This window comes from Chanodichthys erythropterus, chromosome 23 (genome assembly GCF_024489055.1).
Source record: "Chanodichthys erythropterus isolate Z2021 chromosome 23, ASM2448905v1, whole genome shotgun sequence".
Lineage (NCBI taxonomy): Eukaryota > Metazoa > Chordata > Actinopteri > Cypriniformes > Xenocyprididae > Chanodichthys > Chanodichthys erythropterus.
The window spans coordinates 30,819,444-30,844,689 of record NC_090243.1 but is presented as its reverse complement, the minus strand read 5'-3'; the positions used below and the strand labels follow the sequence as shown (position 1 = coordinate 30,844,689).

Sequence of the window (25,246 nt, the reverse complement as noted above, 5' to 3'; positions counted from 1 at the left end):
TCGGATCATTAGCCAATCAGGACATGGCGTGTTTAGAAGGCAAGGGCCGTCCTTAGGGCGATGCCACTGGTGCAACCGCAGCAGGCCCTGTAATAAACAGACAGAGGGGGTACACAGCCCTGCCCCCCAAACCAGGATGCAAATCAAATCTTTCTTTACAAGAAAAGGTCTTGATTTTTTTGGGAAACATCTCACTTAGAAATGTACTGATGTATCAGCCAATAATCGGTGCTGTCCGATAAAAGCAATTGTTTTTACTATCGGTCATCGGCCGATTGTTTAAAAACAGTCTATGATCAGGGCCAATTATATCCAGTCAATCAAAAGGGGACAGAAAAATGTGTTTAGACTTCAACTCATACTGTGTGTAAGGAAAATCTCCCCTGTGTTGAATTTAGGGCAAGATAATGTGACAATAACACATTAACTACTAAAAAAAAAAAAATCTTTTTGTTAAAGCAGGCTCTATTTGACCCTATGTGTCACCCGTAGTTCAAGCCAGGGTTACAGGTCTGGTTTTTCCCTACACCAAACATTATTTGTTATGCGTCTCCCATCCAGTAAACAAAAGAGCTTTGTGCTTTGTTAATTGTGATAAGAATAAAAGTCTCAACTTTCACATTGCTGTCCATTTTAATCACAAAACGATAAATTCAAACAATAAATGCCATTTTGACGCTCATAAATGTGACGCGACAGATCGTTGTAACACCTCAGTTCAAGCGGCAATGCAAAGCACGAATCTTTTCTTCCACTTTAATACAAGTTATAGAACGTGTAACATGTATGAACATCAGAAGGTATGTTGAAAGATACAATACAACTTACTGAAATGAATCATTTCATATGTAATCACTTAATCTGTATTTCAACCGCAGAAATACCTCAATAAAACAGCTTGTAACAATGTCACCTAATGCTGCATTTACCTTAGGGAAGTTATCCAATGTTCAGAGCTCCTTAGTTAGATTTAAAAAAAAAAAGAAAAAAGAAAAAAGGAGGAGCTTTTACTGTTTACCGTCAATGTTGTATGTTTGAATAAATTTGCCACGAAGAGAAGTGTTTATGAAAACTACCTTATTTGCACATGATTTGCACACAAACATTTAAATTTTTATTTTAGTGTAATTATTATATCTGAAAATAAATATCAGTTGAATATAATAGCGTTGTCGTTCATTTTAACCTCTAATATTAAATGTACCAAATGGAGGGTTCCCTGCATAGTTTGCAACATTATTTGCGAAAGTTTTTTTTTTTTTTTTTAGTAGACATTCTGAATATATAGGTATCGGCAGGGAAATATAGTATTTGCGCATATATAGTACATATTATAGTACTTTTGTCACGCCTCAGGTTTTAACAGCATTATATACACTCCGGTATAAATGATACAGCAAAATCTTTACCGGCCGACACATTTCTACTATTGCACGTTATATCCTGGCATAACACCCAGTTCTGTGCCTTAGTGCACTGTTCTCTCCAGTACTGAGAGGTGAATGTGAGGAAAAGAGAGCAGTGCTGTTGACTCATAGTTGATGAGCATGAGCACAGCTGTGTGTGGATGAACACTGGGGAGATCTGCTACTCAGTGTGGCGCCGCTGCTCTCTATGGAGCACAGCTCAAATTAATTTAGAGATTTTATTCAGCACAGTCATGCTGAGGACAGTGGAGGAAATCGGGAGAGGAAAACCCCTGCGCTCAGCAGAGAGGCCTGTACTGCTGCTTATTTGAATGCTGCTTTTACTGCCAGCATCACAGGGCCCCTTATTTACCTGACTGCAACAGCCCAGCGGCAAACCCACTCACACTATCTGCGCTGATGGAAATGGAAGTCATTCAACGGTTTATATGTCGGCATTTGAAAGAGAAAGATTTCAGGGCTACACAATTAATGCAAAGATATGGCCTTCTGCGATACACAAACATATAGTCTGCATGGGATGCACATGGGACAGTGTTTTCAGTGTCTCTTTTCTGTTCAATTTAAATCTGCTGTGCAAAGCATTCCAGATTCCCTTAATTTTAATATTCCGAACACTTCATGTTATTTTACAAATCAAATGCTACACCATTCAGATCAAAGAGACACTAAAAGACACTAAAACGTTTTTATTCAAGTTTTCCTCTAAATGATAGTTGCTGATACTCATTTATTTTGATTGGCAACAGCATGTAGTTTCATACTCTAATTTATTTATTAAATGTAAGAATTTGACATAAAAGATGATGCATACATCCAGTAGTGTCAGAAAAAAATGCTCTTACAAAAGGTAAAAATACCTCTGTAAATCAATTTAAGATGGCAAATATCACTCCTTAACATAATTTTCATTTTTGGGTGAATTAACCCTTTATTTATTACTCACCCTCATTTCGCTCCACACCCGTAAGATCTTCGTTCATCTTCAGAACACAAATTAAGATATTTTTGATAAAATCCGATGGCTCAGTGAGGCCTGCATTGCCTGCAATAACACTCCCTTTTTCAATGCCCAGAAAGCTACTAAAAACATATTTAAAACAGTTAATGTGACTACAGTGGTTCACCAAGGTCTTACGGGTGTGGAACGACATGAGGGTGAGTGAGTAATGACAGAATTTTGATTTTTGTGAGAACTAATCCATTAAAGAATAAGTTCATTTCTGTCACTGCTGTGAACTAACCACCTCGCATAATATGAAGAATATAAAAAGCTTTGAGAGTCATCTGTCCACGACAGGCCTAAACCAGCCAATGTACGAGCACAATGACACACTCCCCAAAAAAGAAGAGACACTAAAAGACACTACACCATATTTATTCAGTTTTCCACCAAATGAAGGCTTGAGAGTTGAAAGGAAAAATCGTACTCTTGTATAATACAAATATTGAATAATGTTAATATCATCAAGAAATCAAGAACTATTACATTACAATAAACTTCAACTTGACTTTCTTCCAATATAAGTGTGTGATTAAAAAGTGGGACTAAAAGACCCTACTACAATTACAGTGAACCAAAATTCAACTCAGTTTACTTTTGGGTCATACATACCCCTTTTTCACCAGCATGAACCGGATGAACCAGAAGCTAGAGCTATTATCGGTTCAGAGTAGGACTTGTATTTTAAAAATGCTGAGAACACCAAAGTTTAGTCTCTGTTTAACAGTTGTCAAAAAAATCATTAAACAAAAAGTAAATGGTAAAAGACAAACTATAGTGTTTGCTTTTCTATTATTAGTAATAGAAAGACAAACACTATAGTACTTTGTAATCTACCCTAAAAAATGAATAAAATACACATTTATGTCATTTAAACATTTAAGTCTTTGAATATCTGACAAATAACCTAATTTCACAAACCTAGCAAACTTTGGCAAACCGATCTGTGAGATCTTGTGAATGTGCATTAGTAGCCTGCATAAAAACGTGTACACACTGTGTGTGATGGATTATTAACAAATGTATTTTCAGTTTTCAGCTAAATGAAAACTTGCTCTGATATATTATATTATATTATATTATATTATATTATATTATATTATATTATATTATATTATATTATATTATATTATATTATATTATATTATATTATATTATATTATATTATATTATATATGGTAGTGATGCACCAAACAGATATGAACAATAATAAGAGTTAAACTTGCCCTACAAAACAGCTAAATAGTGTTTGTTATCAGCACAGCAATATTATAAAGTATGTGATTGAAAATGCGAACAGGGATGTTTATGCACTGTTCCCCCGCTCTCTAGAATCTAAGAGGCTCTGGTCGGGCATAGGCCTCCTCTCGCTGTGGCTGTTTAGAGAACTCCAGCCAATCAGATGGGAGATGCCTTGCTATGATTCAGTTCGTCTTGCGCTCTTATCTGAGCCAGTATTGGCTTGGCTGTAGAAAAACAAGACTAGGCGAGCGACATCGGTTCTGCAGCGGGTGACTTCAGTATTCTGAAGGCTTAGAGGAAACAGTGCTGTTAATCTACACAAGAAAGAGCAAATGACAACAGCAAACACTTCAAGTCTTTCCGAACAGGGCCTTTCAGGAGGCCTAGACTGCCTCTTTACTGCCATTTTTTAAACGGAGAGTTGGAGTAAAATCTACAGCTAATACTGTACTTTTTAATGAATCACGTTTATATTATATTATATTATATTATATTATATTATATTATATTATATTATATTATATTATATTATATTATATTATATTATATTTAAAAAAAATTGCCTACTCTAAAATTAAACTACTGCTATTAATATGAACATTCTTGTTTAAAGAACTAGCCTATTGCATAAAATCAAAAACACTTTTGCAAGAAAGTGGTGTTTCTTAAAATCACTACAATTATTTATGCATCGATGCAGGGCCGTAACCACCCTAGACATTGAGGGAGACACCCACAACATTTGATATTCTTAATACTGCTCTGCTGTACTCTATTGCACACCACTCTGTTTGTTGTTAGGATGAGTTTTGAATGTTACATTTTTAGGTTGGTCTGCCTCAGCACTCGTCACTGTCAGAATGAGTGAGATCAATCAAAACAAAATCGTCAGGGCTTTCTGTTAGTTCAAATTCCAACACAACGATTTAGTTAACTGCTGTCAAATATTAAATGTTTAACTGCACTGCGTCTAACGACAGTGACCGACAGTAATATCCAGTGATGCAAACTACTCGAAATGGCACCATTTTGAATTGAAAATGCCATTATTTACATGATTCTTTCATAACTGAATTTGGCAAGACAAGAAACATTTTGCATTTTACACATATTAGACATACGAATAAGAGTGAATGTGTGCATGTTTAAAAACAAAATTATTATTTGCAAATAGTTTATTTCATAAATACAACAGACCTGGAACTTTAACCGTTCTTATTTCTTTTTTTATTATTTAATTATTTAATTCCTTTAAATAAACCAATAAGCAATTATTGGTTTATTTAAACCAATTATTTAAACCACACCGTTGCTCTGGCTACTTTGGCTTGGCTTTTCAGAGATAGCGAGTACTGAGGTATTTGAAATGTTGTAAAAGTGATGCGGAGATGGTGTTATTACTACTAAACAGGGTATTTTATTGAACAGATAAATTGCCATATATATAGCTCTCTAACAGAGTTCATTGTAAAGCATTATCTATTGTCAACAGTCATATTCATGTGCAGTCACATGGAGTCGAAGGCACAACCAAAACAATGTTTTTCCTCAAAACGCTAGAGTGCTAGAGTGCAAAAGTAAACATTATTGTTATTCAAGGTGCTGTATGCGATTTCTCAAATTGTTGATATTTGAAATCAACCCAAACAAACCCACCACTCTCTTCATTGCTTCGCATCCGAAACTCACACTCCAATCCTAACCACCCAGCTCCGAGTCTGTCTCGAAACCCTGGCCCAATCACTGCTGGCATGTGAGGCGAATGCACTACAAATGATGCTAAACACCTCATTCTCTAGCGGGTGTCAGTGTGCAGTGTTTTACCTGCTCAATTCTCAGTATCTGGCCACTGTTGTACACGCAATGTTTATTTATAACCCTTGTTCACTGCCATTAAAAATCTTGGATGCGTCAGGATATTTATTAAAATATCTCTGATTGTGTTCATCAGAAAGAAGAAAGTCATATACACCCAGGATGGCTTGAGGGTGAGTAAAACTTGGGCTAATTTTCATTTGAAGTGAACAAATCCTTTAATGGCATGGCTAGTCATGTGACATCAACATGCTGGCACCCATGAGAGGGTGAACAGCTCTATGTAGAATACAACAGTTTTTCTAGAAGACATGCATGTAGAATCAAAACTCAAGTAAGATGAGTGTCATCATTTTACTCAATCTTCTAAAATGATATTCATATTCATTCAGTTAAAACTTCAGGGAAAACATTCAGACTGTTTGTGTAATCCTCACTGTTATATGGGACACTCTCACAGTGTTATGAGCCAAAGTCAGCACAAATGAATTTACAGAGGAAGAACAGTCATGGGAAACAAAGTATGACATCCTCATATGTTGATTATTAATCAGTGGACCAAATACATGAATAATTGAATAATACATCAATAATCCTAACTGACGGACAACAGTAAAGATTCAGACTTCGCCAGTCATACTTCTGTCCATGACAGTTTAGAGAGCGCATACATGTGCAGCAGAAGAGTATCTGCAAGCAATGGAGGACCAAAAAAAAAAAAAAAGCATGAGAGAGTACTGCAATATACAAGCTTTGTAAAGCAAAGGTGAAGTATGTTGGAAACACTATAGGAATTTAGAATTAAAAAAAAAAAAAAAAAAAAAAAAAGGCTTTCACACTAGGCACATTTACTGCAGTCCGAATCCCAGCACGATTGTTCTGCGATTTTCGTTCATGTTGAGTCATCACCAAGCAGCAACCTCCCCCAGATTCTCTTGAAGCCAATATTAGGGTTGTCACGATACCATAAAAATGTCTTACGATACTATACCAGCTAAAGTATCACGATACCAAGTAGTATCGCGATACCATGCAGTATACAAAATGAACCAAACTTTCATAAAAACATGAAAACAGACCAGATTTTTCTCTGAATACTTCATTAATGAGAATGAATAACAGGCTTTTATTACCAATCAAATGAATCATTGTAAATAAAATTCATCTTAGCACTGCACAGAAGCTGTATGAACTGACATTATGATGTAGCATTTATGCATTTACACTTCAATTAAAATTGCATAAATAATGTTATGATATTAATGTTTCAAATATAAAAATCTGAATAAAGAAATAAAAATGATAGACCTACTTTTAGATGGTAAAAAATGATAGAATAGGCCTACTTTTAGATGGGAGACTAAAGTCGCCAGTAGGTGGCAGCAAGTGTTAATGATTAAGTCAATGAATCATTCAACCGATTCGTTCAAAACGGCTGATTCATTCAAGAACAAAGCAAATGACTGTCTTAATGAATGGATAAGTGAGTCAGTGACTCGCCCAATTTGTTCAATAACAGATTCATTTAGAAACAAAACAAAAACAGCGCTGTTGCTCGTGTCACGAACTATCAGGAGCATTTTTGCCAGCCTATCTTGAAATATCTAACCCTGACTGGAGAGCAGTATGTATATTAAAACATATAATACATTTATAATTATAAAATCACGATTGATATGACTGATAAGAACCGAGTGCAAACCCGCTATAACTTATTGATGAATGGAATTGCATTTGTCTGAATAGTGTTCGAAAAGATGTTTCTAGAAACAAACTATTTAATCTTTTCCAGAAGTGGTCAAATGAGCATTGGAAAAACTGAATAAAACTGAAAAAAGAATTCAGTCTTATATAAAGATTTTATGATGTTAATTAAGTGAATTTCAGACCCTTTCTCCAGATAAAATGCACTGCGAACAACAACGTACAAGCGCAACTTTATCTCATTGCAAAATTAACTGAAGCATCAGGAAACAATAAGGCGCTAATTTTATAGAGCATTTACTACACAGGGCACAGCAGACAGTCAACGGCAGTCTCTTGTAATGTTTTTGCAGGCATGCATGTTCAATTGAAGTGTACCTGCCACACATACAACATTCCTTACGGTACTGACGATACTACCGTTTAAAAAATATAATGGCATCGCCAGTATTTTGAAGCTTTAGTATCGCGATACTACCGTAGTACCGGTACACCGTGCAACCCTAGCCAATATGAAAGTGACTTAAACTGCATTTCATGGACTGGCCACTAGGGACAGGCTCCAAAAGAGAGCAGAATCTCATTGATCCCCATGTTAAAATGCCCAACTTTACAGCAGAAAAAAAAAAAAAAAAAAAAAACATGTTTACAGCCTGTTACAAATTTTGGTCTATACAGCTAATTTTGCCCTTCATGACAACTCTGAGGGGGATGATTTTTTTTTATTAATATAAATTATTTTTATAAATTATCTTTTTATCTTTAATAATATTTTATACATTTTTTTTTTATTTAACGTTTATATTATATTAAGCCTTGAAGTTCTGCATAATTAAGGGCGTGGTCATTTGAGTGACAGGTAGATTGCCGCTGCTGTCTGTGAGCCGTCATGTTACCTCAGCTAATTCTGGTCGCTGAATTTGGCATCTCTGCTGTGTTTGTGCTTTTTTCATTATTATATTATACAATTATCAAATAATATAGCTTGCTGTGCGTTATATGGTCGAAACGGATGTGCGTCTGTGTACATGTGCACATGCAGAAGATAAACAGAACACATGTTGATGGATCGACTTGGCTTTGACTAAAAGTTTTGTTCATGAGATTTACTATGACAACGGCTAGAGAATATGCCTCTCAAGACACCACAAACTCTGACAGCACTGCTTGGATATTATAACTAAAACTGCTGCACTATTTTGAAAAATCATACTTTGAACACGGGCTCATTTGTTTGTGAGAGTCTAATGTATACGATGATATACAGTTTTATAACATAAACAGTGCTCAGATTGCATAATTTCTTGAAGAACAATGATGGAGAGCAGATCACTCAGAAGAAATGCATTGCATGGATTTAATGCTTTTGTGGACAAAGTGCTGTTGTTTGTTTTTTAATGGACGGTCATGGACGTTTTACCCAAGTGCGATGGATTGGCTTCATCTCGCGATCGCCATTTCATTACAAAGGTCAGTCCCGTTTTGATTTTGTGTGTTGTCATTTGCACCCCCGACACAAATTACAATATTACCGTTGCTGGAGCATCTATATCGTAAAAAAGACACTGTATATTGACAGTAAAACTTTAGAACTTTCAAATGATATAACATGTTCTCTTTATTAATATTTTAGAAAGTGCCTAAGATAGCTTCTTTAGCCTGCTAACATGATCACGTCGCGCTAGGCAGGCGTGGTTTCAACAACCAGGCACCTCAGTTCCAACCACGTCCCGCCTCTTTGCCCATTTTCAGTTATCTGGGAGTGACGTGCGATGACTCGCTGCCAAAATGGCAACGGACACTTTTTTCGCTTCAAAAATGCTCTTCAGAAATCTACGGGTGACATCACGGACACTACGTCTATATTTTTTTTTTACAGTCTATGGTCATCACAAACGAGCACAGCAGTTATGCTGCATGACAGAAAACAGAACGCAGGTCAATATATAATGTGTTTTTTTTTAATTATTAATTTTGTGCTATTATGCACAGCCGAGCGAACAACACTTTACTAATATGTGAGTCACATAAAGGTGGCTTTCTGCTGCTTGCATATAGATTATTTTTTTGAGTAGACAGCGGATTGCAAGCCATTCATTTGCCACTAATTGCACTCACTCTGCACGATAACACTGCATGTTCACTCTTGTTCGAAACGAAAATAATCACCGTCATCCCTGATATGCGTTTTGTTGAATTAGTTGTTGTCATTGGCTAAAACACATGTGCAGATTACTTTACTCACACCCGAGTGGGAGTTGCTTTCACATTCATGCAAATTGTGCCACAGCTCCAGTGCAACTGAACTCAGATCACCTCCTAGTCTACTACAGGTAGTCTCAGTAATGCTCCCGGGTCCGCATGAAATCTTTTACATTTCCAATTTTTCATGCAAACCATGCTCTGGGGGTTAGCACTGGGGGGGTATTACTAATATTACATGTTTTGTCTTTTGGAAAAGCTCATTTGACAGTAACTTGAGTTGACAGTAGCTGTAGCTTGAGCTTAAACTGGGATGCAGATGTCAATTTTCATTAAAAAAAAAAAACAGTAACATATGTAAAAAATTAACATCGCCTTATTAAAATACACACATACGCTGACTGAGTTAGGACTGAGCTGGTCTTTCATAGTATTATACATTTGTTAATAACCACAGGAAAAACCATGCACAGCACCTCACTATCACGGTGAACCTTTGTGGAATCTGTGGTATTGGTTATGAAAAACAGTAGCCTAAACACTCCTAGTATAAATACAAATGCACAAAAACCGCTATAGCTTACTAACAAAAGGTTACACTTTATTCCGATAGTCCAAATAAAGACTACTTACATTCTACTGTAAGTAGGCTTAACTTTGCAACTGTATGCCAGCTAACTCATTAATTTGCAATTACATGTCAACTAACTCCCATTAGAGCATTAGACTGTTTGGGTTAGTAGAATAAGTTGACATACTTGTAAAGTTACCTACAGTCAGTAGAATGTCTGTTGGATCAGCATCAAAATTAAGTGTTAGCAGATATTAAGCAGACAGTTTACCAATTCTCTAATTTGACTTAGGTTTTCAACATCAGTGTTGAGAATGTCATTGCCGTTTCATCTGGCTTTAAACTAGTTTAAATCCCAGAGGGCTAAAGATGCCACAGGTGCTGCTAAACTGGTATTAACATCTGTCTCAGATGATCACATCACAATTAGCCAGCCAAGACAGGTTGACATTTATATTAAGAGGAGGACATCCATCCCTTAATGTGTTAGTGTGTTAAGGGGTGCATCTCAATAGTCAAATGGATGCTTCCTTGTTCCTTCATCCTCCAGCCTGTGACCCAGAAACCGATCAAAGTTGGCCTTGAAGGACATCTTAATTCTCTAATTGCACTGTGAGAAAGCAAAGAATGAGGACCAAGGAAGCTTCCAGAGGAGCTATGAGTGAGGATGCACAGGTGTATGTAAAAAAAAAAAAACACCCAAAAAACTAAGACACAAGGAAAGGAAACAAGGATGCAAAAATAAGAAATGAGAAGCACCCAATTGGGTTGTTCCAATTACTTTTCCCGGATTTTACAACTGTATAGTTGTATTCATTTAAATCAGTACCGAAACAGCAAAGAATGCTATCACACTTGGACACACTTATTTTAGAACTATTTGTTATTAGTGCACACAAGATAGGGTAAACGTACCTATTAAGCTCACGAAAATCTACATTGAGACATTTTGAGTGCACAGGATATTGGTTTCAGTACAAGAAGTTATGTTAAAATAAAATATTAATTTCTCACACAATAGTATTTCATTTTATTTTAAATGACAAAAGCATTTCAATTAAGATGCACATCATTAAATGCAAAAAGTCTGGCTGTGCTTAATGGGTACACTTTTGTACCCTTTAATGGTGCCCTAGAACCCTTTTTCACAAGATGTAATACAAGTCTAAGGTGTCCCCTGAATGTGTCTGAAGTTTCAGCTCAAAATACCCCATAGATTTTTTTATTATTATTCAATTTAACTGTATATTTTGGGGCATAATTAGAAATGCGCCGATTCTGTGCGTGTCCCCTTTAAATGTCCACGCTCCCCGCCCCCAAGCTCGTAACTCTATAATACATTGCATAAACAAATTTCACACAGCTAATATATCCCTCAAAATGGATCTTTAGTGTTCATCATGCAGCATATCAGATCATGTAAGAATAGTATTTATTTGGATGTTTACATTTGATGGCTATGCTTTGTGCTGCTGTGGAGAGATTTATAAAGAATGAAGTAGAATGTGTTTATGAATTATACAGACTGCAAGTGTTTAAAAATTAAAATACCGACGTCTCTGGTCTTCGTGAATACAGTAATAAACGATGGCAACTTTAACCACATTTAACAGTACATTAGCAACATGTTAACGAAACATTTAGAAAGACAATTTACAAATATCACTAAAAATATCATGATATCATGGATCATGTCAGTTAATATTGCTCCATGTGTCATTTTTTGCTATTGTCCTTGCTTGCTTACCTGCATAAAGTCTGATGACTTGGCTGTGCACAGCTCCAGACATTAATACTAGCTTGTCTAATGCCTTGAACATGGGCTGGTATATACATAAGTTGGGGGCGTACATATTAATGATCCCGACTGTTGCATCACAGTCTGTGTTATGTTGAGATTCGCATGTTCTTCAGAGGTCTTTTGCACAAATCAAATTTACATAAGGAGGATGAAACAATGGTGTTTGAGACTCACTGTATGTCATTTCCATGTACAGAACTCTAATTATTTAAGTATGCCCAGGTAAATTCAATTTTCAATTCTAGGGCACCTTTAAGCACAACCCTGTTGTCATTAAGCTCACAAAAAACAGAACAATAAATTCAAGAATTCAATTTGATAAGCTATATCATCATTATGGTACACTTATAATAAGTGTTTATATTCGGACTATTTCAGACCAGACTGGTAAGACCCGCCGCAGAGTATCACAATAACTGCGTGACTCGCGGAGAAAAGTAGCTCCGGCTAGAATGTTCCTCTGCAAGGTGCATGCAGTTCTGTTTATTAACCGCTAGAGGGCCAAAAGCGCGGACAGCAGCTTTAATATAACTGTGATTGTATTTGTCTGAAAGAAGAGTCATATACACCTAGGATAGCTTGATGGTGAGTAAATCATGGGGTAATTTTTATTTTTGGTGAACTAACCCTTTAAGGCTGTGAAAATAAGTTATTAATCATTTTATAAAGATTAACTTAAAGTGACAACCATCAGTTAATATTTAAAGTCTGTTTATGAAGTATTTACATAGACGTTTAATGTGGATGAGCTTAAAGGAAGCACACTGAGCTTAATTGGATCAGCAACAATTTTTAATGAATAAATATTACATTAAATTTAAAAGGACAAGATTTTGCTAAATAAATAAAATAGACTGTGTATTAAGTTTATACATATTTTAATATGAACAACTATTATTGACAATATCTATGAAATTATACTTTTTCTTATTGAGGTCACATGAAAGCTGTGTGATTTTCATAGCAGTGCACCCTCTAAGATCACTTAACAATAATATGAAGTCTTTAAAAATTGCGCTATGTTGCTAAAAATCTTTTGGATCCAACTTATTATTTTCCACATGTAGGTTCCAGGTTATAATATGCAAAATTCTAAACATTAATCTCTTAATTTTGCAGTAAGTAGTTATAACTAGGCTTAAAAATTCACATTTAAGGGGTTCCTCTTTTGGTGAAAGTTCTCAGACAGCTTTCAAAATGGCCGCCAGACAGTGTGAACACACTGATACCCATATTTCAGTGTGCAATGGTCTGATTTTCTTGAAATTACAGGAGGTATGTAGTAACACATCAATTGGTTAAATCATCAAGTAGGATAATACATTCTTTTTTCTTTTTATAATCTGAGCCCAAAGATGGTAGTGTGCTTAATGGGTATTTGAGCTTAATAGACACGTTTACCCTAGATGCCAATTCCAGGGTTACACAGGAACTTACAAGTCAATACACACAACAGCCTGTTGTAGAGTCCTTACACTAAAAAAAAAAATCCTGGGTTGTATTTTTCAATCCAAACATCAGGTTGAGCATGCAGAGTCATTTTTTGAGTTATTTTAGTGGTTGGGTAGTTGTGGTGTTACCCAGCTCTATGGAGTCAGTCCGAACACGGACCCAACTCCGAGAACCAGCACTGTTACAGTGGAAACAGGATAACAGAGCAGTGAAAGGCAACTTGGAAGTAACCAAATTTTTACTTATAAAGTTTAAATTTAGGCAATTTCATACAGCCTACATGCTAAAAATGCTATAAAATATGCTACTGTAAAATGAGACTCAAAAATAATGGAAGTTATCATGTAAACCAGTGGTTGCAGAGTATTTTAACAAAAGTTTTTTTGGATTCAAGATAATAAATAAACACATGTGGTTGTTTTTAACCCAGTGTTTTTTAGAGTGCACCCAACCTCCTAAATGAAAGTAGAAGTATCATTCAGTTTGAAGTTGAAAATATTAAAATGTGCATCTCTTTCCAGTTGTTCTCATTTATTGCAACATACCCATGGGATACTTGTCCAAGTGGTTACTGCAACATTCATGAGTTTATTACATGGATTATGCAATAAAATCAAAATAACACAGGTTCAAACACCAAAGATGAAGCTGCTAAATATAGCATACTGTATTGTACACAAAAGAGAACCAGAAGGCCAGCATCCATCTACCAGCTTAAGCCAATGTGTGTCATTAGCAACTTCACAGCTTTGGACTGTGAAGTCTCGTGGAGTACCACAACGACCAGTAATGTCCATGTGAGTGTAGGGCTGTGACGGTTTCAAATTTTTTTAAACCATTTCATACCACCACGGTGGTATAGGGCCAATCCACCAGCGGTGGTGAGGGGGTTATGCACATAAACTTCGCAACGCGATACTTATTTATAAAATAACTTTGAACTTCGATTACTTATAAAAATAACTTTGTTTGCTAAAAAAGCTATAATGAAGTGGTAATGTATTTTATGTTTTTGATGTAATTAAACTTTAAACTAATACAGGCATCAGCCAATCAGATCGCCTTATGCAAATACCCTAGAGCAGTCGCAAGCCAATTGTGTTCATGCAACACCGGAAAATAATGTGATTGGCTGTTGCGTCAGCACCAAGCTTCAGACACTCAATTACTGACATGTGTGAAATGCATACAAATAAATAAATAAATAAATAAAAGGTTCCTTACCTTGTCTAATGAATACAAACTTTGTTAAAGGGTTAGTTCACCCAAAAAAATAAAAATAAAATAAATAAATATATTTATTATATTATATATATATTTTAGTGGCAACCTATCACAGTACCATGCTTGAATTCACTGAGCTCCTGAGAGCGACCCATTCTTTCACAAAATGTCTGTAGAAGCAGTCTGCATGCCTAGGTGCTTGATTTTACACACCTATGGCCATGGAAGTGATTGGAACACCCGAATTCAATGATTTGGAGGGGTGCCCCAATACTTTTGGCAATACAGTGTATATAAGAAGAGTAGCCTACTTCATTTATAATAAAACAGAATATTAATATGCATGAGAGGCATACTTTTTTTTTTAAATCAATTCTTTTGTTTTTATGCATCAATGCAGAATTGTTCACATCAGCATCGTGATGCATCATAAAAACAATTATGTTCCACAGCTCTAGTTGGCAATACTGGTTACTCTTTTGAGTTATTGTGTAGGGTACGCCATTTCACAATGAAAAGAACTATCTAGCAGCCAAGTTGTAACTATAATATAAATATGATTCAGCTCATGATAACATTTCATGACCGAATAGTGTCACCTTTGACGTGGGCCCTCTGGTGATCTCCTACTACTTACCTAGAACGTTTATTGGAAAGCATCAGTGTTGAAACGTTGTACTTATCTCTCCACTAACAATAAAACTGTGGTGGCAATTTGGATATGGTGTAATTAGTCAGTGCTTTATTACACCTATCAACAGTAAAATGTATACTTATCAGTTCTCAGAACTATGACTTTAAAAATGGCCCACAATCAGCACAACACACCCAAAAGTTTCTTCTCATAATAATACAACCAGTCATGACCATATACTACACACTCTCTTTCCACTTTGTCAGTAATTAATTAATCAATTAAAGATCTCTGTCAACTGCATCAAGCTCGATCAATGTGATCGATATGCAAACAGACATTAAAGCAATGCTTACTAGTGGAAAGGAGTAATAAAAGTCACAAATGGTCATAAAAAGCACAAAAAGGCCAATTTCCTTAGCAAAAGCACTGGAACCGGTGGGGGGCACAGAATGCATAGTGTTGCTTGCTTAGTTTGATCTGAACCCCTGACCTTAAATAATAAAGCACTTCACCACTTGAGCAACAGACATCAATGATAAAACAAATAGTGCAGCTTGTTGAGAAGTGAACTAACTTCCTAAGTAATCAGACCTACAGTTTTCATCTTAAAAAAAAAAAAAAAAAGAAAAAAAAAAAAGAAAAAGAAATTCCTATAGACTTACAATAAAGGAGGGACACAAGCTGAATCTAAACACTAGAATATTAAAAGGGTGCTTAAACCTTTTCATTTTAAATGCTTTCTACCGATTGGATGACTAACTGATCACAAAAAGAACAACAGTAAACACCCTATAAAAAAGCGAATCCTGCTTCTGAAGGTCCATTATCCTGGTGATTTTAGCTCCAATATAGTGGAACATATCTGATCCAGCTAATAAAGGGCAGTGTCTGAAATCACCCCTATACCCTTAAACAGAGCACTATTTGAGGGGACAGCTATTTGTAGTGGTGTTCAAAACCATAGTGGATGTTGTCGAGTGCACAAACTCAATCCTACAATGCACCGCAATAAAACGTGTACAATTGAAGTACACTCAACAGCTAGAGAATATATGCGTAATGTACCCATAATGCACTGTGAGAGTTGTGCCGAATTAGGGTGTACTCACACTAGGCACGGTTGCCTTGAACTGAGCCCGAGTGTGATTGCCCCCCCTCCACTCTCCCCCGTGGGCCCGCACACACATTGCTCTCAACTTTCTGGGCTGGAGCACGCTTTAGTCATATACGATGCAACTTTTTTGAATGGAAGAAAACAGGAAGAAATGCACTTTCACTAAGATACTGCCTAATATATTTATAATTTATGCCATGCAGCATTTTTTCTCTTGCACGTATCAGAGGATTATTATGAAGGCAGCTGACGTTAATGGAGGAATTTGCAGCTTTACTCGCAAACTACAATTCCTGATTATCAATAAGGTGAGAAGCAGACCCGTTATAAACCCAAATACACTCAAATTAATTACATGAATTCATAAGTGTACTATCAGAGTAGTAACAAAGATGTGTGTCATTGTAATGACAGTAGCGCACACAAAAGTAGTAGCTGAACTGCACTCAAGCCCAACCGAAACGTACTCTGGCCCAACACTTCCAAGCAGGCCAGGGATGGCTAAATGAACCGCGCCTGGGCACGGAACGGAGCGATCACATTTGTCAAACGAACCGGGCTTTGGGGGTCAAACGCGTTCGGGCACGGTTCAGAGTGCCAAGTGTCAGTACACCCTTAATTCCTGAGTCTTACCAGAAGATTGTGCCCACAGCTTCCATCCATCCATCCATTTTCCAAACCGCTTGCACAATGTGGGTAGTGTAATATCATACGGGTATAAATTCCTTTTTAACTGATTATCAAACCGCTTAATTAAGGTTTATACATGCTAGTTTCCAAGACAGAGTTAAAGATGCATCTTTTCATTACTAATGGAGCTGGCAGTTTGCTAAGTTTTAAATGATTATTAAACAAGCAAGCTCAAACTACGCAAAAGCGGCAGCCCTTTGGGCACACTCTGTGCCCGAATTCACTCCTTCAAGTGGACTATATTAGTGGAGTAATGTAAGGAATAATGAATGTGGGTATTGGGGTGATTTCTAAGGTCTTCAGAAACTTCCAGGTAGGTGTCAGGGGAGTTTGGAGCTAATTTTCTCTTCAAGTGAAGTCGGAAATATCGTACCAGTTCTGAGCACATGAAAGACAAAGCAAAGTCACATTTACAGCTGGGAAACTTTGAAACAGAAGTCTTCATCACTGCTCCTGGAGACCCACTGTTCTACAAAGTTTATATCCAACCTGCTTCAGCACACCAGCTTGTGATTTTCAAGCAATCCTGAAGAGCTTGATTAGCTGGTTCAGGTGTGTTTGAATAGGGTTGGAGCTAAACTCTTCAGGACAGTGGGCTCCCAGGAGCAGGATTGAAAACCGAAGGTAAAGAAAACCAGGCTGATTACAAGAGAAATGGCAGAGAGAATAGATATTTGCATTGTTTTCAGTGAATTCAGTGTATGTTTGACATGATCTGTCATATTTTGTGATTGTTTCTGTGTGAAATACAGATTGAACAGAATGTCAAATCATCCCACAGTCAGGTCAAGGCGGTTGGTTTAGGGTTGTTTTTTTCCTCCATGTGGTTCTGTTCAGTATCGCAACTTTACTCATCTTTGTTTCTCCATAAGAGCTTTGGTGTGCATACATTTATGAATTATATATATGGGCTCTTTATATTTAGTTTTTTTTCACTTAGTTATTTGGTGTCCTTTTGGCAGTGTACTTAAGACACCTAAATTTACCTTGAAAAAAGCTTGCAGAAAATACACTTTTGCCATTCAATCTGATGGGTTACTTTGCTGGATATAACAAGTAATGACAAAATGAATGTGTCAAACAAGATAAACGCCTGGCTTGGAAGTGAGCTTCCCAGATACACACGAAAACAGCGTCTGCAGGATGTCGACACCTCACAACTACAAAACTGCAAAACACAAATCCAGTCAAATTATCACATTGGATAGTTCCCTCCATTCACCATGATAACAGTTTTTTATGAATTATACATCAGTATTGCTCAGTATTGTTCTATACATTTCCCTGTCCTTATTTATAGAATTCACTATGCATCTCACCACTTCACATTAATGTAATAACACTGTTTGCTCTAAAAAACTTTTCTGTCTCTTGATATTAATGTTGCAAGCTTATGAACAGGACAAGCTACAAACTTACAAACTAGGGCTTGGACAATACATCGAATCTCGATTCGCGATACAAAGAATCTGGAGCGATTCTGATATTTTCCGGTGTATCGCGATACTCTCTCGAATCGATTCTGAGCTTAATTTTTAAACAGCAGCTGGCACTATACGTGCTTTAGAAACACATGTACACTGCCTGCTTCCAGTTCCTTTACACACACCACTTAAACCTAAAATAATTATTCATAAAGTTCGAAAATGTTGAAACGAATTACAAATCTCGCATCATAAAAGCATTCTGAGCCGAGGTGCAAGTATACATAACAACTTACATGAATCAGCCGAACGCACGAGCGCTGTCAAGCAGTCGTCTACGTGAGCGTTTGAGAGCGTGGGGTTAAAAACTAGTCAGATAAAGATAAATTAGCACAGTAGCTACCAGAGTGATTGCGTGTGTGAATTAATCATACCGTCTCTCTATTAATTGTGAAGCTGTGGGTTGTAAATAGTTCCTTCAAAAGTAGAAAAATATATGCTATAATATGTTTTGAGTTTCTAAGCTACTTTAAGTGATAAATCACATGACAGCGCTGACAACTAGTTTCTGTTCCTCTGTGCGCGCGATCTTCACGTTTTGCGCAGCTACTGTTTGTATGACTGTTCATGCCAAATTGCAGCTGCGCGAGCACGGTAGCTTGATATAATAATACACATCTGATAGTCTAAATTCGCTTGAATGTCCAAACCATAAAACAAATACAACTGACAAAGTTTAGTTAAGACGCAAAGGCTCACCGCTCACGCGCCATCACTATGTGTTGAACCGTCGTTCACCTCCGTGTTTTGTTTTTATGCCACTGACTGGACGGGGCGGAGTCATGTGGCTACACACACAGTAATGTTTTTAAGCGGGAAGTATTAACAAGATTAAAAAAACGAAATAACCGACATGGGAAAATTACGTCGGTTAGAGGTTCTGAATTTCGGTTTAGATTATTTTTCGATTAGTCGTCCAGCCCTAATCCAGATTCATTGTATCAATTGAGAATCGATGTATCATCCCAGCCCTACATGAAACACATGTGATGTTAGACAGAATGCATTAGGGCTGGGCGATATATGGCATGCGACTGACAAGCTACGCAATATCACGTTCAATATCGAAGGTGATTCATTTGCGATAATGAACGCGATATTGCGTAGCTTGTCAGTGATCTACGGTTCTGTCTATTAAATGGCGCTCCATTTGAAAGCAGGTGATGGCGATTTCGCAGTAATCAGGGAACCGGCTTTACTGACGAAATGTGCATGACAATCGCATGCGATATATTGCCCAGCCCTAGAATGCATGTCTTGTTTTTAATAAAACAGAATGGAAATAGTGTCTGATACCATCAACACCCCAAAAGAGAATAATAAATATGGTCCATTTAACATGTGCAATATAAGTGGAAGTGTTAATTGATAAATAAATTATGACAGAATGTTCAATTTTGAGGTAAAAAATTTCTTTTAAAAGGAATATTCTGGATTCAGTACACAACTGGGTTTGCTGGGTTTTGATTACCACAAACATTCATTTCAACATTTATTTCAATTAAAAAAAGGTTGTAATTAGGATACAACTTTTACACACAAAAGGTTAGGAAGTGATCTTTCCACACTAAAAACATATTAACATTAATGTTCATATATTGTGGCTACACTATTGAAATGCCACTTCCGTTTCAAGTGCCTAACTTTAAGTGTAATTTTTACTTATTTATTTATTTTTTTTTTTAAAGTACAGAAAAGTTTTCTGATTAAGCTTAGCTGCTGATTGTGCTTAGTTTTTATTGAAGCTGTAAAATTCATTTTCCTTCTTTTTTTATAAGGCCTAACTTGGGACTCAATGTCATATATTTGCTAAGAAATGTGTCATGATTACGGTGTTAATGATATGACCATCTGTTTTAGTCCATAAATCAGATCCATGTACAAGACAGCTATAGGGCGGCATAAGGAGGACAAGACTTCTATCACACGCACGTACGTTAATACATTCACAATCAGATTATGGACTTTATCATATCAGAACTTACGGAGGGCCATGGCATTGAGCGGTCAGTACAAATTTCCACATATAAAGCAATAAATTATACCGAACTCACAATGGAAGCCCCTGTTGTGTCATTTTTTTCCTCTTGTGGTCAATATTTATACGGCAAGCCAGCAATATTAAAGTCTTTATGTTTAAAATAATTAAAGACTATTAAAGATGTAAATAAAGGCCAGCACTGCTACACAATGAAGAACTATAAGAATCAGTGAGAGAATTCCTGACACATCAAACACAGCTCTACTGAATTCAGACTTCGTTCCAGGTATCACTGGTAGATGACAGTAAACTGAGCATGCTAGGGCAAGTCAATCCTTCACCAGATACTAGTCTCTGTAACTTCTCACTGAGACGAATGTGACGAAATAGCAACTTGAAACTCGACAGCACAGGCCCAACTGAGGGACTGGACATTAAGTAGCCCAAACCAAAGGGCTTTTGGTGTCAATGATCACTGAACGCATGTAACACCAGACAACATCCAGGTACCGTGGGACTTGCTTATGAAAACAGCACTGGCTTTATCACAGCAGAAAATGTGACCGTCATTCTCTCTGTCAGCAAAACAGTCATGTGACATTAAATACAAACAAAAACACCTTTTTGATTAAGCAGTAATTTAAGCACAAAAACTGGGAGGTTATTTACAACTTTTGCTTTTCAGTCCATTTTCCTAAACAGAGTGTTTGCATGAGAGCAGATTCTTTCTAAGGTCGAGCTGCTTTGCTGTGGTGAATTGTGATGAATAGGTCAGATCTGAACTCCTCTGGAGAGGCTGCCATCGATGCAACTGAACTCAACCAATTCTCCTGTGTCTCATTAAACCACTTAAAGTGAAAATTGGTCTCCTACTATTATGAGAATCATTCAGCAGAGCTGCAGAAGCAGCAGAAAGGCAAGGTTCAGAATTGAAAAAGCTTACTAAATACTGTGTGTGCAGTATATAACGCATACTGCTTAATATATGTTCTACTATTTATATTTCAATAAACATTTTGCATATGGTAGCAAATAGTGTCCATTTATCATTTTTAAAAAATAATGTTTTAAAAAATGGCTAGCTCGTATTTTTTTTTTGTTAGTTTTAACTGTCGGTCATCTGGTTAAATAATGAGTGTGCATTCTGTACAGTTTTGTATATATTGTGCTCTGCCAAAATGTGTATGCTAGATATTCCTTTGGTACAGAAAATGTGAATACCGTGCACAATATACAAATATACTGCAGAAAAAAGTACAGTAAAAAATGACTAATTGTAACTGTAAAAAACTATACAAAATACAAAAAAATATCTTCATTGGTTTATAGTAACTTCCCTTACAATATATGGGGAAAACTGTAATGTATTTAAACTTAAACTTCATGTAATTTTACAGTAAAATACTGTTAAATGTACCATTTTTGGAAGTAAAAAAAAAAAAAAAATCTTTTAATGAAAAGCCATAAACTGACATACCCAGAATTCCCTGTGTGACGCCTCACATTTTATGTCCCCCACCCCCCCTCCTTTTAAATAAATGTTTATTTTTCAGTTGTGTACACACACTAGGGTTTTCTGTTGCATTTTATGTTATTAAATTAATGTTTATTGCATTATTTAAGAGTCATGTGTGTTACCATTATGGTGTTTGTTTTCGTGTGAATGACACCTTCTATATTCCAGTATTTACCCCATCCTATTGAAGTGCTATTTTTGATAAACTTCATGTGCTTTTCCTTTACCCCTTGTGTTATTATGGTGGCTTTTAGTATATGTTAAAAATACAAGACAGAGCAGCAAGGCCTGTGCAAATTTATTTATTTAGTGAATTACAATTTTAAATTGTAAGATGTTAATATTTTTACTGTATATTAATAGAATTTTTCTGGAAACCACAGATGCATTTTTTTCCCCTGTAAAACAGCTATTTTGCTATTCCAAACATAGTCCAAGTGTCTTTGGGTGGACGACAATACAACATTATTTACTAAGCATCGCAATACAATTTGTTAACTGTATGAACATATCAATGAATGTGTAGCCTATTTGTGACCCTGGACCTCAAAACTACACATAAGTAGCAGCACAGGTATATTTGTAGCAATAGCCTACAATATATTGTACGAGTCAAAATGATTGATTTTTCTTTTGTGCCAAAAATCATTATGATATTAAGTAAAGATCACGTTCCGTGAAGACATTTTGTCAATTTTGTACCGTAAATATATCAAAAAATTATTTTGTGAGTGGATATGCATTGCTAAGGACTTCATATGGACAACTTTGAAGGCGATTGTCTCAATATTTTGATTTTTATGCACGATTTCGATCTCGGCCAAATATTGTCCTATCCTAACAAACCATACATCAATAGACGCTTATTTATTCAACTTTCAGATGATGTATACATCTCAATTAAAAAAAAAAAAAAAGGACCCTTATGACTGGTTTTGTGATCCAGGGTCACATTTAAAAAGTATGTTAAAAGTTACAGCAAGTTTTTCACATTTAATTTATTTATAATAATTTTGCTGTTCACTTAAATAGTCCTGTTGTGAGACAAAGACAGGTTTAAAACTAAAGAAGAAAAAAAACATGTAGTCCCTTAAATATTATGAGCTCAAAAATTATACAAGTATTACACACAGAAAATAATAGTTTTAGACGCCGTATAACACGTCACACAGCTGTCACTGCGTGACATGTCATGTCAACTAGGCTAACCCTTTACAGCTGGAAAAGCATATCTGTAGTACTTCGTACTAACTTGATAAAAGCTCGCACAACTAAGGAAGTTAGAATCCTCAGTTATACAATCAACATGTTAAAGCAGCAGGTTAGCCCTGGGGATGAAGTAGCCAGGACTGAAGGAAACTAGTTAGTTTAGCAGCTCTTATATCGACTCAAGTAAGATGGCTGGACCCATGTGAAAACAAAACAACTTTCTGCCACCAAACGTCGGTGTGACGTTTACTAAACAGCGTCGTCAACACTTTCTCAACTGAAACCATCGGTATACAAACTTATTTTATAACCCAGATCGATATTTTTTTGGTTACTTCCTCGTTGTCCTTTAAAGTCCCGTATGAAATGTAATACTTTCATTTATTCTAAGGGTGAGGGAGTTATCTGTCATTAGTTAAAGACCTCGATCAAATTAAAGACGTAAAGCCGCGGAATGATATATGCGCGCTCTCAGACTTTATAACAATCTGTCATTAGAATGTTTCAATGTTACTCTTCACACTCACACAGGCTGCAACTATCGCCACTTTCCAATGAAAACCAAAACAACACTTGTTTTTCACTCCAAACATCAAAATAGATCGCCTTTTATCAAAGCATAAACTATAAACACCAACATATAAACAAATAATCACGGCGGAAAGCGAATGGAATGATGAAGAGTAGCGAATGCTTACGGAATTGATGCAATTCTTTTTTCCTTTCCAGCTTCCAGCCAACTTAATTCAGAATGTAATCCAAGAAGAAACTTTTCCCAAAGCTCTCATGTGGATTAAGCGTTTGGTACGATATTTCAGGTCGAAACATTCCTTATTTGGGTGAAAGAAGCATAGTTTTCCTCGATTATATGAATTTTAAAGTTGTAGCGTTTACTCCATCATGGTGGCCATGTTTAAGAGAGACCGAAACACTGCCTGTCACGGCAACGGACAAATAGACCCAATTTAACGTTTAAGACAGTGTTGCCGTTTTAAATTGGGCACAACTCGTACAGAACATCTATAAACCGAATATATGATGTGGGATGTGCAAAACATGTAAGTTATTTCAGTTAAAAACTGCAAGGAGATATTTTTAAAAAGTCTCACTGACCCTGCGGAGTAATACATGAGGACATACTCAAGGTAAACAGTCTTCTCAGTCGTCAGCGGTGGGCGGTAAAACGCGGAAGTAGATTCTGGAAATCGAGCTGGATTGAGTCCATGTCGCCTATCAGCATAGAAAAGGCAGTATTACTTCACTCAGACCTTTTGATCATTTCCTATCGCAAAAAAACAAATATTTTCAGTTCTTAACAGACGTTTCTTAAATGTCCAAAAATTATGCATTTTAGAACATCACAAATCACCAAATGTTATTACTAATGTGTAATATAAAGTGTTTTTTTTTTCTTTTTACAAAGTAAACCCTTTACTTTCTCTTTGTTAATAGGTTACAAATATTGTGTAAACTGCTTTAAGTTACAGTCGTATTCTTGACTCTGACATGAGGCTTTATTTTTTTTAATTTCCATTATTCAGTATCACCCCACCACTATTACACTATGCTATACACACTATTCTGAATACATGCTGAAAGTAGATAAATAATAATAATAATAATAAAAAGATAATAACACTAAGATATATGCATCTACTAAAGAATATTATTAAGGGAAAAGGAGGAAAACAAGACATTTAAATGCACAGATTCCACATATTTATGATTTTTAAACACCAGGCAGTAATAGTCACAAGCTCATCAATTTCCAGATCAGCTATTTTCTTTAAGCAGACATAGAACTTTTCTTTTTTATAATGAACATAATTAGCTAATCATGCAATCTGGCATTTTATTCAGTTTATGCTGTCATTATAATTAGAATATTCTTAGAGAAATTCGACAGATAAATGCAAAGTATACCATTTACATATCAGTTGATAATTTGTCCTCAATTACTTTAAATTTTTATTGTATCTATAGAAAATAATCCCCAAGATAAAAGAATAAATCATAAAAGCAGTGTTTTATATAAGTGCATCAGTAATTCTGTGTTCTTTTCTCCTAATAAAAAAAAGAGGCTCATTAAAGGTCAAGGATTCTAGGGAAGATGTCCAAAGCGGTCCAGGTGCAAGAGGAAATGAGCTCCTTGGTCTGAAAGAAGCACCAGTGTT

The 25,246-nt window shown here is 36.0% G+C and overlaps 1 protein-coding gene across 3 annotated transcripts in view; it reads right to left on the bottom strand.

The window, feature by feature from the left end:
* The window catches only part of kmt2ca (lysine (K)-specific methyltransferase 2Ca), a 157,808-nt gene extending 133,797 nt beyond the window's left edge, over nucleotides 1-24,011 (bottom strand). For all 3 annotated transcript variants that reach the window (XM_067377809.1, XM_067377811.1, XM_067377810.1), the window contains exon 1: nucleotides 23,771-24,011. The gene's annotated coding sequence lies outside the window, so the exon portion shown is untranslated. The remainder of the gene's footprint in view (nucleotides 1-23,770) is intronic.
* Nucleotides 24,012-25,246: the final 1,235 nt, after the last annotated feature.